Below are 13,480 nucleotides of genomic sequence, written 5' to 3' on the forward strand. Positions count from 1 at the left end.
GAAAGCGTTCCGACTATGACAGCTGGAACTTTCACCAAAAAGGACCCCACCATCATAGCATGGATCTTTAAACACAGCAGGTTGTCCACTTTTTCTGGCTTTTTCCTTTTTTAACTAAGATGAACTGAGCCAAAAGCATAAGGGCAGCTTAAGTTACACTAATGGGTAAAGACTGCAGCTAGACGTTTGGTTAAATCAACTGAAATCTATCTAAAGGACCAAACATTCACCGCTGCCAACTCTCAAATAGACTTTGAAAAAAAGAAAACCTTGTTTTAAAAACAGCCTGCTTCCTTTAGGAAATGATGATGCTTTAAAAAAATACTGAGCCTGGCAAGCACCCATCCCTGTGATTTCCTCCAATCAGGGTGAATTGCTAATTTGCAACTTACCTCATTCATATTAATAAGGCAGGCTGCATTGCGATCTACTTCTAATCCTTTGTTTGGGAACTGACAAATTTGAACATCGGGCAATTTGGAAAAAGAACTGGGCACAAAATACTGGCTGCAAATTGAGACCCATATTTGCAACTAGAAAGTATTTATATCTGGCTCCTTGATTTCCTACTGACCAAGGATGAATTTGGAATAGAACCTAGATCATTTTGATTGTTTACGATCCCTATGTTGCAACATGCTCTAGTAGTTTACAGGTTAAGAGTGAGGCATAGCAAAGAGGTGGAAAATTAAACATTGTATAGCATATACTTTTCAACTATGACTCGGGTCAAGAACCTCTGCTTTCAACACCCATTGAAGTCTTGTAAAATAAAACTTTAAAAGAGTGTGCTTTGTAGACTGTTGTTGCTTTATGGTTGTCGTTTGATAGGAGCTGTGGCAGTAGGTCAAGCCTCTAAAGTCACCCATGGACAAAACAAGTTACTTACCGGCATTCTGTAGTTCTCTGGTATTATCTTGCATAGACTCACTTGCTTGAATGGTTGTTGTTGAGAATGGAAGCAGAAAGCTGCCACATTGTTAACCAATTCACAACATTTGAAAATAAACAAACTCCAGCCAATCAGGAGGCAGCTCAGTGAACAGCCTCCCCCTCAAGGGATACCACATTTCAGATTTCTCAGCAAAAGTGTGAAAGTAATTGTAGGAAGTTGGCTCTGTATATACTAACTCAAAGTAAGAGATAGTGTGCACAGAGTCCAAGGGTTCCCCTTAGAGGTAAGATAGTGGCAAAATTAGACAATTCTAATGCTCTATTTTGTGGCAGTGTGGTCGAGCAGTAGGCTTATCAGAGGGCAGTGTTAAGCATTTGTTGTACACACACAGGCAATAAATGAGGAACACACACTCAAAGACTTACTCCAGGCCAATAGTTTTTATATAGAAAAATATATTTTCTTAATTTATTTTTAGAACCAAAAGTTCAAGATCTGAAGTAAATACATAAAGTGCAAGGTACTCCACACAGGTAAGTTAGGAACTTTGAATTAGAGCAATACCATACACAGTTTTGGCAAAAATGGCAATAAGCTATTTTAAAACTGGACACAGTGCAAAAATCAACAGTTCCTGGGGGAGGTAAGTAATGGTTTGTTTGTCAGGTAAGTAAGACACTTACAAGTTCAGTTCCTGGGCATAGGCAGCCCACCGTTGGGGGTTCAAGGCAACCCCAAAGTTACCACACCAGCAGCTCAGGGCTGGTCAGGTGCAGAGGTCAAAGAGGTGCCCAAAACACATAGGCACCTATGAAGAACAGGGGTGCTCCGGTTCCAGTCTGCCAGCAGGTAAGTACCCGCGTCCTCGGAGGACAGACCAGGGGGGTTTTGTAGAGAACTGGGGGGGACACAAGTAGGCACAAAAACACACCCTCAGTGGCACAGGAGCGGCTGGGTGCAGTGTGCAAAGCAGGCGTCGGGTTTGTAATTGAAATCAATGGAGGGACCCAGGGGTCACTCTAGCGGTGCAGACAGGGCACAGGGGGGCATCTCGGGCCAGCCACCGACTGGGCTAGGCAGAGGGTCACCTGGTGGTCACTCCTGCACTGAGGTTTGGTTCCTTCTAGTCCTGGGGGCTGCAGGTGCAGTGCTTGGTCCAGGCGTCGGGTTCCTTGTTACAGACAGTCGCGGTCAGGGGGAGCCTCTGGATTCTCTCTGCATGCGTCGCTGTGGGGGCTCAGGGGGGTTCGTCTCAGGATACTCACGAGGTCACAGTCGCCTGAGAGTCCTCCCTGTGGTGTTGGTTCTCTGGAGCCCGAGCCGGGGGCATCGGATGCAGAGGGTGGAAGAGTGAGGTCTTTAAAAGTTGCAAAGTTGTTGCTGTTGTTGAACAGAGCCGCTGTTCACTGGAGTTTCTTGGTCCTTTGGTTCAGGGCAGTCCTCTGAGGCTTCAGAGGTCGCTGGTCCCTGTTGGATGCGTCGCTGTTGCCGTTTTGAGTCAGGAGACAGGCCTGTAGCGGTGGGGTCAAAGCAGTTGTTGTCTGCGTCGTCTCTGCAGGCCTTTCAGGTCAGCAGTCCTTCTTCTTGTTTCAGGTTGCAGGAATCTGATTTCCTGGGTTCTGGGGTGCCCCTAATTACTAAATGTAGGGGTGTGTTTAGGTCTGGGGGCAGGAGCCCATGGCTACTGTCCTGAGGGTACGGGGCACATCCATAATATTATTGTGTGAATCCTCCAATCTCAAGATTAAGGCAGGGGTCACCTCAGCTCAGGACACCTTAGGGGCTGTCCTGACTGGTGGGTGACTCCTCCTTGTTTTCCTAATTATCTCCTCCAGCCTTGCCGCCAAAAGTGGGGGCAGTGGCCGGAGGGGCGGGCATCTCCACTAGCTGGGATGCCAGGGGGTGCTGTAACAAAAGGCATGAGCCTTTGAGGCTCACCGCCAGGTGTTACAGTTCCTGCAGGGGGAGGTGAGAAGCACCTCCACCCAGTACAGGCTTTGTTCCTGGCCACAGAGTGATAAAGGCCATCGCCCCATGTGGCCAGCAACTCGTTTGGTTGTGGCAGGCTGGCAGAAACTGGTCAGCCTAGCACTAGGAGTCGGACTGGTATTCAGGGGGCATCTCTAACATGCCCTCTAGATGCATTTTACAATGAATTCCACACTGGCATCAGTGTGCATTTATTGTGCTGAGAAGTTTGATACCAAACTTCTCAGATTTCAGTGTAGTCATTATGGAACTGTGGAGTTCGTGTTTGACCAACTCCCAGACCATAAACTCTTTATGGCTACCCTGCACTTACAATGTCTAAGGTTTTGCTTAGACACTGTAGGGGCATAGTGCTCATGCACATATGCCCTCACCTGCAGTATACTGCACCCTGCCTTAGGGCTGTAAGGCCTACTAGAGGGGTGACTTACCTATGCCACAGGCAGTGTGAGGTTGGCATGGCACCCTGAGGGGAGTGCCATGTCAACTTAGTCTTTTTCTCAACACCAGCACACACAAGCTGTGAGGCAGTGTGCATGTGCTGAGGGAGGGGTCCCCAGGGTGACATAAGACATGCTGCAGCCCTTAGAGACCTTCCCTGGCATAAGGGCCCTTGGTACAAGGGACTTATCTGAGTGCCAGGGCTGTGCCAACTGTGGAAGCAAAGGTACAGTTTAGGGAAAGAACACTGGTGCTGGGGCCTGGTTAGCAAGGTCCCAGCACACTTTCAATCATAACTGGCATCAGCAAAAGGCAAAAAGTCAGGGGGTAACCAGGCATTTCCTTACAGTAATATATTAGATGTATTTATGAGGAGAGCCCAAATTGAGAAGGAGGTGAGGTTGCTAGTGAATCTAGGAAAGATATCAATACTGCAGGACTACAGTGTATAGGTAAATAACTTGTTTATTCTCCAGTCGTGAATCTACCATAGATTCACATGCGTGAATCAGCATAGCAATCAGTAGTCATGCAATCTAAAAGGAACAAACCTTCAGTTGAAGTGGTGGTGGGAATCAGGTGACAAGACAGAATAAGGAAAAAGACTCGCCTCAATGGAAAAGGTATCTAGAAACTGTCTGCTTTATTGGTTGGATCCTTTCTTACTGCCAAGTCTAGACGATGCCAGGTAAATGAGTATCTGTCTTCCATTGTAGTTGTCCTGGAGATGTCTTGTAAAGGTTAACCAACAAACAGGGCAGTTTAAGTGGCCATAATTCTTGTGGATTTGTTTTAAACTTTTCCATCTAAAGGACTTCCAGGATTTTGATGGCAAAACACAATGGCCTCGCAGACTGAGCATGCAATGCTCTGCTATGTCCCTCTCAGGTCAGAATTCCTCTATGTCCTAGTTGTTTTGATATAACACCTGAGTCATTTTCTGACATCTATACTATGAAGTGCTGTCTCTGTCGCATCAATAGGGTTTTGAAAAACCAACCATAAATTATTGGTTCATTGAGATGAAATTCTGATGGTGCTTTTGGAATAAATCGTGGGTTTGTCCTTAGTAGGCCTCTGTCATCTCTGACTGCATGTATGGTTCTTTAATGCTAAAAGCTTGAATTTGACTAACCTTTGCTGTGGATGTTAAAGCCAGCAATTCAGCCATCTTCCAGAATAGGTACTTCAAGTCTGCTTTGTGTAAGGGTTCGAATAGACTCTTCATGAATTGAAAAAGAACCATAATCAACTGCCATGAAACTAGTGGCCTTTTTACTGGAAGATAAACATGGAATAAGTCCTACAGGAATTCTTTAACAAGTATACTAGACCATAGCAATAGTTGTTTTCATAATCTTCTAAAGCATGATATTGCTGCCAAATGGACTCTGATAGAAGCACGAGAAATATCACAAAGTGCTAAAGAAATAAGCACAGGAGGCCTTGCTCAGGTAAGTCGTAAATAGGGTGAATGTTGTTTAAGAGCACCATAGACAGAAACATGTCCATTTGGCTTTGTATATTCTGTTTATTGTGTCAACTTGGCTTTGGCCGATATCGCTCTGCAACTTCCGTAATATTCAGGAGGAGGAACTCATTCTATTCAGAAGCTTGGCCAATAAATTGAGTGATTTTGGGATGGGTTGAAGAACTTGCCCTTTGTTCATTGTTAGAAGACTGGTCACCGGTCTAAGTGGAAGCTGTTGCTGCTCTGATATAAGTAGCTCTGTGTATCAATATTGTCTGTGGGGACAATAGAGCTATGAGAGTGAGAAGACACGTTTCTTTTTGCTAAAAACCTTTCATCATTGGAAATGGGGGGAAAAGCATAAATGAAAATCCCTGTACATCTCCAAACGACTCCTTTTGAGCATATCTACTCTCACAGAAACAATATTTGTGGTTGAGATTAGTCACAAACATGTCTATATTATGTCTTCCCCAGTAAAGAAATAAGGTTGTCAGCTAGTGTTGGTTTAGCTCCCATTTGTGACGTTCCTTTGATGTCCTGCTGACATTGTCTGCTCATTGATGGCTGCTTCCAAGCACATGTTCTGTTTTCACTGTAATTCCTTGGCATTCCTTGGTCGACGCCATGTCCGTCGACTGTATCTTAGATCGAGGTTGAGAAATACTATTAGATGGAACCTTTAGTGAAAGTATTGAAGGCTCAGATCTAGGTCTTTTGGGCTTTGATGATGAATCATTCTTTTCAGCAATTTCCACAAAGTCTGATGTAGGGCTTCAGTCGTCTGTTCTATTTTCATGCTTTCTGTGTACCTTTTTGGTAGGTTCTGCAGAAGAATATCTTTTTGAGAACATTCTCTTTTGTGGGCCTTTTTGATGTACCTTCCTGTTCATCTCCTGAAGAGGGGATTTCTTTAACCTTTACCTTCTGGAGTTCTGTTAATAATCTGCCTTCAGGTTTGTAGCTGAAAAGGTATGGAAATACTTAAAATCCGTGCCCTTATATTTTGAATAAAGGAAGCAGAGGCAATTCTTGTGGGTGTCATCAGAGTGACGCCCTGGCCACAAGGTCTGAAGAGACCTTTTCTTAGAAGCATCTGACATATTTTTCTGTCAGAAAATAACACCAAAATGATGTTGCTAATTGATTTTGCCTGTAGGCGGGTCAAGCTGAAGACAAAAATTTAAATCAATCTCTTACTAAGAGAAAAAAGAGCAGATCTCCAGGAGCCTTCCTTCACCCGAAGTGAGGTAAGAAATCTGAGGAACGGTGGCCCCTGAGGAGATGGGTGTTCTTTGAGCTGTTTCCTGATTGGTTACATTTTGGTTGTTTTTTTCAAAGATGTGATCTGGTTAACAATGTAGCAGCTTTTACAACGCTGACCTTTTCACAGCTATGTCTAGCATTACACCATGCTATGTTTACAGTGAGACTTCTAGGTTGATGACAGGCATAATTTAACATGTGAAACAATGAAAGATTTATTACTAGAGATAGAAGGTTTTGAATAAATAAAATGTTTGTTATCATACTATTATCATGTTTCATTAGGCATATGTTTTCAAACTGAAGAAACAGAGGTCATTGTTATGCAATTTGCCTTGAAAAAGTGATGTGTAAAACCTAGGCACAATTTCAACAACTGCCTCATACTCATAAGTGATCAGTTTTGGTGGTCAAAAACATACTTAATGCATTGTTTAGTGTATAAAAATCCCAATGTTTAATCTGAAAGGAAGAAGGTCATTCAATGCTTTGAGACATAACTGTCGGGCTAGAAAATAGCCTTTCCAGGCAACTTGGAGTCTGATAGTAGCAATAGCACAAAGTGTCACTACACATTCTTTGATGCACCTACAAGACAGCTGGTGGTTCAAGCATCAGTGCTGTCTAGGTTGGACTATGCCAACTCCCTATTGGCGGGGATAAACCAGTCAGAATTTCGGCGGCTCCAGCGGGTTCAAAACGCTGCGGCCCGACTGGTGACTGGTCTCCCCAGGCGATGTTCGGTGTCCAATACTCTGCGCTCTCTCCACTGGCTCCCTGTGCAACAGAGGATTAGATTTAAGGTTCTCTGTTTTGCATTTAAAATCTTAAAGGGTACTTCCCCGCAAATCATGGAGAAATTGCTGATTCCTTATGTTCCCTCTCGCACTCTGAGATCGTTAGGCAAGAACTTAGCAGTGGTTCCGCGCTTTAAGCTGAGCAGAATTGGGGGCCGCTCCTTTCGAGTCCTGGCAGCGTGTTGGTGGAATTCTCTTCCTCCACAAATCCGGGCCATTGATGAGCTCCTTCAGTTTAGACGTGCTATTAAGACCTTTTTATTTGTGTAAGCTTATTTGTTGTGTTCTTTCTTCTTTTGCCCGTTTTTAGTGCTGTGTTGTGTTTACCTTCTCAAAGCGCCGGGACGCCCCTTTGCTGGGGCAGCTGTGCGCGGTACAAATAAAAATAACATAACATAACATTACTACAATATGTTATCAGTTTATGTTTACTTTTCTGATAACTGCCTGTGCTAATGTGTTAATTATATTTAGCATAACCACTTGAGTTTTGTAAAAGAATACAATACAATGAGGGATTCTAACTATTTAACTCTAGTGTTTAATCACTTACAGAACCTAAATAGGGAGATCGCACAATTACTAATTATTTTGGTGAGTTACTGAACTCATTTACCTGGTCCTCCAGGTATCTACAGGCACATGTCAGTTTGTGACATTACCCATAATTGCAGCAGTGGTAGACTGGGATGCATTACAAGTGAAAGAAAAAATTGAGGATCTCATCCATCGTGATCTTCCATATTTTTGCTTCTACTTAATTATAACATTTGTAGACTTATGCCAAGGACAGAAACCTGTTATTTTTCCTCCACCTTCAGATGGGCCAATGCAACCACAAATTTAGTTTGGCATAGCATGGTCTCTACCCTAACCAAGTGCATTACATAATTAATACAGAAAAGTAACTTACCTGTAACCTAAGTTATCTGTCATGGACTGCATTACACAATGAATACAGAAAAGTAACTTATCTGTACCCTACGTTCTTTGTCATGGGCTTTCTTTCTGCATATGTAAACAGTAAACAGCATAAGCTAAATCCACAAAACGAATAATAGAATATGTTATCTAATTAAAAAAAGCAATAAAAACTGAAAGATTAATTTAAAAAGCACTTAAAAGTAAAATGTTTATATTTATTATGATGTAAATACTACTAAACGTTAGGTATAAAATGAACTTAAATTAATACATTGAAGAAAATTAAACTTAATTTTATTTCTAAATTGAAAAAAGTAATTACGTTATTTCAAAGTGTAGTGTGAAAATAGAAAGGAGGTTACTCTGTTGTGGGTGAGTGCAGTTCCCTCCCTCAACCCCACCCTTGCCCTCCTTTTGCCCCTCCTTACTTCCCCTAAAACTGTACTTCTATCATCATAAATATTACCCATTGTCCTGTCACTGCCCGTAACTTTCACATTTACTACTAAAACATATAGTTACATGAGCAGACATTTCCACAGTCAGGGCGGAGATCTCAGCACCTACAGGACAAGAGAGGAGGAGAAGGAGGCGTAGACCTATGCCTAGAGCATAGGTTAGTAAACCAGCATTTTGTAGTACGTTTGTAGTACTATTGTAGTAGTACTAAAGGTACAATACAAAATACAGTTTTGTAAATAGGTCACATTATATCCAGTTCAAGATACCAATCTTCATAAAACATTTATATTGACAGGGTCAGTACTGTTTTTTTTCCCCCTCACTCACTTGCATAAAGTCTAAAGTTCAATCATGCAGTTTGTGTAAAGCATTTCCTTTTAGAACTAGAGACATTACACCTGATGCATGGTTGATTCATGTTTATAATCCTGCGTGTGCTTCTTTAACTTCTTTTCACACTGGAAGTAAATGCTGACGTTGTTAGTACCCCCTCCTCCTTTAGTCCAGCCTTTTATGTTTGATTTGTGTTCTGCACATCTTGTCTTCGAGTATCTTTTTGCTTGACCCTTGTAGTGTTGCAACAATCCTTCCCCGGGTCCTTGAAATATCTTTTTATAAGTGCGAATTTTGTTATACGTCAATTATTTACTACAGGACAGTTCTTTCATAAAGCTGTTTGGCTGAAAACATTTTGCATTTGAGATATGTGTTATGTTTTGATTTTTTCACAAAAACTTGTGTTTCAAATGAACTGTTTTTTGAATTGTGACATTTAGACAATTAATTTGTACTGATCTTACTGTTGTTACAGGCAACTTGTAGACATGAATACACCCTGTTGAGGTCTTCCACAAAATGCTGTAGTTTTAGTTCATGTAGTACATAGTTACTCTCAAAACAGTAAACACATATGCTGGTGTAACAGAGAGTCTTGTTTAGGTCCTTAGCCAAAAAGTAAGCTATAAGAGTATTTCTTTTCAAACTAGAAACAGCTGTATTATATTATTATATGTATTCGTTTCATTAAGAATGTTGAACTAGCTTTGAGCCTTTCAGATTGAAGTAGAATCTAAAATCATTGCGTCTACACCTCTATTTTGTAGTATGCAGAGGGTTTAGTGATTTGAGAAATTTGCTGGAGGTTAACGTACTGGCTAGTCCAAAGATGCATAGATTAAGAAGGTACTGGGGCTTAAACAGTTTAATGCTGAATAATCGCTAAACTGGTACCAACATTTCCATCAGTTTTTTATGTATTTTAATTCTACGGAATTTAATTCAGTCATAACCATACCATGACTAGACATCAGGAGCATAATTCTTCTTTTGCTAAGCATTTCCCTGAGGCCACTGACCATCAAGACATTGCTGAACTGGCCACGTATGCAGTCTTGCACTTGGGACAACAAAGATGCAGAATGCCAGAGCCCATGCTGCAAAGCAACTATCTTGGGTGGTCACCCCAGTTTTTCTGGGGGGTTTTACCAACCTGCTGATAATTTGTAACTTAAATACTTGGATACTGCTATCCAGTGGCCAGTGTACGTTCTTGGACCCAAACTACAAAGTTGAACTGGGCTTAAAGCCGAATTTGACATATTTACTTATTTACTAAAAGACAATTGTGCATGCTGTAACTACTACAGTTATGGCATGCAAATTAAACGTTAGTTGTGGACTGAAGCATCATATTGTGCCATCCACTGTATGACCCTGTCAAGTCCCAGGCCTCCGCTGTGGCCTCGTCCCCTGCAACCTCTCATGTTTACAGCAGACATGTAAAAATAAATTCTTTCACAGGTTGAAAATCCTGCTTCTAAGTGTTATGTAAGCCCCTCAATAATTAACTTTTTGCCCACAAGGTAGAGGGCATAGTACCTATAAGTGATACACGCCTAAATTAATGTTATTATGTACCTACAATGAATTAATTACGAAAACTTATTTCACAGTATTGAGTTTAACTGTTCCCACTGGGATTACCGTCAAAGCAGATTAAATCACTGTTTCTGAATTATCCAGGAGGAAACAGCTACAGAAAATGTTTAAGAACTTTTACTGTTTTTAAAAATCCAATTCTTTGGTAAAGTCTGTTTTTTTAACATGTTGGGAAGCATAACTTTATTTATGGTTTATAGCCGTAATTGGAAACCACACAATAGACCATTTTTATTGACAGGTCGATCTTAATGGGCCGGGATGCCCTACCTAAGACAACACCAGAAGCAGATGGAAAGAGGAAACTAAATTCTACCCTATGTCCTCCATACATATATGAACAACAACAAATAACATAGTAGTAACATCGTCCTAAAGAGAGATCAAAGATACTGGACTGAAAAGCCTCACTCAAATCATTGTGGCATGCTTCATAATAGGCAGTTCCATCACAACCTGGTAAGAAATTAAAATGTGTTACTTACCTGTAACTACAATTCTCCAGTATTGGTATCGTTCATAGATTCACATACTTGAATCATTCTCCATTGTTAAAGCGGGAGTCCCACGGTATCAAGAAATAGCAGTATAGAGAAACTTTACATAGAAAATGATGCTAATAAGTATTCACTTTCACAGCTTATTTACATAATTAGAAAAGACCCGAAGTCCAGCCAATCAGGTGGCAGTACCCTTTAGAGCCCTCACCACAGAAGCTCTAGTCTCTCAGATTTTCAACACAAGTAAGGAAAGATACCAATACTGGAGAACTGTAGTTACAGGTAAGTAACTCATTTGCTTCTCCAGTATTGGATCTTTCATAACTTCACATGCTTGAATCAGAATAGCAACCAGTTTTGTAATATTTACTTATTCTGATCCTATTATATATATTGTGTAATTAAATATTATATATTGAGTAAAGTAGCATTGAAGACAAGAAAGGCTTACCTTATTGAAATAGATAATGTAATGCTGCCTGGCTGTTTACCGCATCACTGTGGTGTGCCGAATTCAGGCAATAGCGCTGAGTGAAAGTCTGAATGCTCTTCCATGTTGCAGCACAACAGATCTTTTCCAAAGGAGCACCTGCAAACAAGGCAGCCGATGTGGAGACTGTCCTTGTGGAGTGCACTTTGGGCATGGAGGAAAGCGGTTTGTGCACTCTGGAGTGGCAAAATTGGATTGTTAGGAAGATCCACCTTGCAATGGTTGCTTTAGTAACTGGTGTGCCTTGATGAGACTGTCCATATGCAACAAAGAGTTGCTCAGTTTTACGAAACTGTTTCATATGATGCAAGTAGAACATAAGACATCTTTTTATCTCCACTGTATGGAGAGATTGCTCTACAGGTGGCCAGATATAGGAAAAAGGTTCATTAAGGTGAAATTGCAAAGGCACCTTAGGAATACATTTTGGATTAGTCCTTAGAATAACACCTTGTCTTAACTGGAGAAAAGGCTCTTGGGTCGTGAACGCATAAATCTCACTTACCCTTCTAACGGATATCAACGCCAACAGTGTAGCCACTTTCCAGGTAAGGAATTTTAGAACAGACTTCTGAATTGGTCCAAATGGTGGTTTGATGAGTTGAGAAAGAACAACGTTAAAATGCCATTCTGGCTGAGGAGCTCAGACTGGAGAGTAAACTCGGAATAGTCATAACATAATTGCTTGGGTATCCGTGTGGAGCATAGCAACGGAGCTTGTGAAGAACGTCAATATCTGGATATTGCTGCAAGGTGTACTTTCACAGATGCATGCACCAAACCTGCACAAGCCAGAGAAAGAAGATAAGGTAAGATTTGCTCCGGAGATGCTTCAAGCAGGTGCAGATTGAATTGTTGACACCATAAGCAGAATCCTTTCCATTTCAATCTTTAGGATTTGTTTGTTGATTCTGCCCTTGCAAGGATAGCTTTGCATTGTTGTGAATATTCACATTCTGGAATTCAGAAGCTATGCATATAATTGGAGAGAGCCTGGATCTGGGTGTAGAACTTGGCTCTGGTTCTTTGTCAGCAGGGTTCGTTTGGTCTGAAGATCAACCAGCTTGCACTCTGGCAACAGGAGGAGCTCCGTAAACCAGTATTGCCTGGGCCACCTGGGAGCTATCGGGACCAAGCAGCACCTCTCTACCTTTACCTTGCTGAGAACTCTCTGTATCATAGTGATGGGAGGGGGGAGCAAACGCATATATCCAAGACCATCTTATCAAAAAGGCATTCCCCATGATCCTGCGAGTGGGTCGTCCAAAGTTATTGTTTGCTCCTGTTACATGCTCAGCATTCAGAGTGAGGTTGTATGTTATTAGCAAATTCCATAAGTCCTGGGTTTCCCGGGAGAGCGCCAGTGACCTTGTACCTCCTTGGTTGTTTATGTAGTGCATGTTGGTCGTATTGCTGGTACGTTCCAGCACTGAAGATCCTTGTATGTGAGGTAAAAAGGCCTGAAGAGTGAGAAAGATGGCCCTGAGTTCCAGGTATTTCCCAAGCATGGACCTTTGGGAGGTAGACCATTTCCCTTGGATTTACAGGTCTTGGAGATGCCCGCCCCAACCTTCCAGGGAGACATCTGTTGTTACAGTGAAGTCTGGTATTAACAGCAACAACATGAGGTCCTAGGAGATGTGAGGACTGTGAGACCACCACTCCAAAGCTTAAAGCATTTTGGAAGTTATTTTGATGAGGTTGTCGAACTAACCTTTTGCCTGGATCTATTGGTGCTGTAGCTCCTATTGCAAAGGTATCATTTTCAGCCGTGCGAGGGGGCACACCATTTACTGCAGAGGACATCATCCCTGGCAATGAGGTGTACAGACGTACTGAAGCAGACTTTTTTCTGGAAATCACGAGGGTCAACTGAATCAAATTTTGCTGCCTTTCAAGGGAAGGAAACACTTTGCCCTGTCTGGTATCTAGCATGGAACCTTGAAATGTTATCTTTTGTAGTGGAACTGTAGACATCTTTTAAGGGTTTAGTGCAGTGGCTCCCAACCGGTGGTTCGGGGACCCCAGGGGATCCGCAAAGTCGCCTCAGGGGGTCTGTGACTGCTTTGAAAAATTAAATATTATTAACAGATTAGGTCCCCAGCTTTTAGTAATCACCCAGTGAGGGGTCCCCAGATTCCAATAATTATTCAGTGGAGGTCTCAGGGTTCCATTAATGATAAAGTGGTGGTCCACAGAAGTAAAAAGGTTGGGAACCACTGGTTTAGACTAAGTTCCAATCTGTGAAACAGTGCAATACAATTTTTTGTCACCTTGGACGCTTGCATAGGTGTTTGCCCTTTTAGC

General features: G+C 41.9%; 1 protein-coding gene across 1 annotated transcript in view; it reads right to left on the reverse strand.

Annotated features, from left to right (window-relative positions):
• The window catches only part of CREM (cAMP responsive element modulator), an 823,729-nt gene that overhangs the window by 369,422 nt on the left and 440,827 nt on the right, over positions 1-13,480 (reverse strand). The window lies entirely within an intron of this gene.

This window comes from Pleurodeles waltl, chromosome 10 (assembly GCF_031143425.1).
Source record: "Pleurodeles waltl isolate 20211129_DDA chromosome 10, aPleWal1.hap1.20221129, whole genome shotgun sequence".
In the NCBI taxonomy this organism is placed as follows: Eukaryota; Metazoa; Chordata; class Amphibia; order Caudata; family Salamandridae; genus Pleurodeles; species Pleurodeles waltl.